This window comes from Acanthochromis polyacanthus, chromosome 21, assembly GCF_021347895.1.
Source record: "Acanthochromis polyacanthus isolate Apoly-LR-REF ecotype Palm Island chromosome 21, KAUST_Apoly_ChrSc, whole genome shotgun sequence".
Classification (NCBI taxonomy): Eukaryota; Metazoa; Chordata; class Actinopteri; family Pomacentridae; genus Acanthochromis; species Acanthochromis polyacanthus.
This window is the reverse complement of record NC_067133.1, coordinates 1,411,443-1,413,475: the sequence shown is the minus strand read 5'-3', so window position 1 is coordinate 1,413,475 and position 2,033 is coordinate 1,411,443.

Below are 2,033 nucleotides of genomic sequence, written 5' to 3'. Positions count from 1 at the left end.
CCATCCATCCATCTATCATATATCCGTCCATCCATCCATCCATCTATCATCTATCCGTCCATCTATCCATCCATCCATCCATCATATATTCGTCCATCCATCCATCTATCATATATCCGTCCATCCATCCATCCGTCTATCATATATCCGTCCATCCATCCATCCATCATCTATCCGTCCATCTATCCATCCATCCATCTATCATCTATCCGTCCATCTATCCATCCATCCATCCATCATATATTCGTCCATGCATCCATCTATCATATATCCGTCCATCCATCCATCTATCATCTATCCGTCCATCTATCCATCCATCCATCCATCATATATTCGTCCATCCATCCATCTATCATATATCCGTCCATCCATCCATCCATCTATCATCTATCCGTCCATCTATCCATCCATCCATCTATCATATATTCGTCCATCTATCATATATCCGTCTATCCATCCATCCATCCATCTATCTGTCCATCCATCCATCTATCATATATCCGTCCATCCATCCATCTATCATCTATCCGTCCATCTATCCATCCATCCATCTATCATATATTCGTCCATCTATCATATATCCATCCATCCATCCATCTATCTGTCCATCCATCCATCCATCCATCTATCATATATCCGTCCATCTATCCATCTATCATCTATCCGTCCATCTATCCATCCATCCATCCATCCATCTATCATCTATCCGTCCATCTATCCATCCATCCATCATATATTCGTCCATCCATCCATCTATCATATATCCGTCCATCCATCCATCCATCTATCATCTATCCGTCCATCTATCCATCCATCCATCCATCATATATTCGTCCATCCATCCATCTATCATATATCCGTCCATCCATCCATCCATCTATCATATATCCGTCCATCCATCCATCCATCCATCCATCCATCATCTATCCGTCCATCTATCCATCCATCCATCTATCATCTATCCGTCCATCTATCCATCCATCCATCCATCATATATTCGTCCATCCATCCATCTATCATATATCCGTCCATCCATCCATCCATCATCTATCCGTCCATCTATCCATCCATCCATCCATCATATATCCGTCCATCCATCCATCCATCTATCATCTATCCGTCCATCTATCCATCCATCCATCTATCATATATTCGTCCATCTATCATATATCCGTCTATCCATCCATCCATCCATCTATCTATCTGTCCATCCATCCATCTATCATATATCCGTCCATCCATCCATCCATCATCTATCCGTCCATCTATCCATCCATCCATCCATCATATATTCGTCCATCCATCCATCATCTATCCATCCATCCATCCATCCATCCATCCATCATCTATCCGTCCATCTATCCATCCATCCATCTATCATCTATCCATCCATCCATCCATCCATCCATCATCTATCCATCAATCATCTATCATCCATCTATCCATCATCCATCATCTATCTGTCCATCTATCCATCCATCGATTGATCCATCTATCATCTGTCCATCCATCCATCCATCCGTCCATATTTGTGCAATTCCTCTGTCACTAAAATAAGAAGTGCTCTTTTAAGATGAAGTTTTATCTTTAATTTTTTGCACAAAATTACTTTTATACTCTCCCCCCCAATCACCACACCAACTTTAACTCTCACCATAATAAAACACACATTTATCATTATCAGTCACTAGTATTTCCATAAGACACCACAACTTCTTCATTTTAATCTATTTATCTATTATGTAGCTGGCCAGCATTGGCTGATTTGGCTTTTTTTTTAAATTAAGTTTTAATGTCTTCTGTTTGTTATTAATCTGTCTCTTTTAAAGCCTGTTGGTTGATTATAAATGTGCTCTATGACTAAATCAGACTTGACAATGAGCACCACTCAGTGACTAACTAAATATAATAACCTCTCGTTAGCCGTTCATCTGCATCTTCCCAAACTGACCAGACCCAAACAATCCTTCATCCCATCATCCCGTTGCCAGGGACGACGGCTAACACACACAAACAACACACCAAGCTCGTCA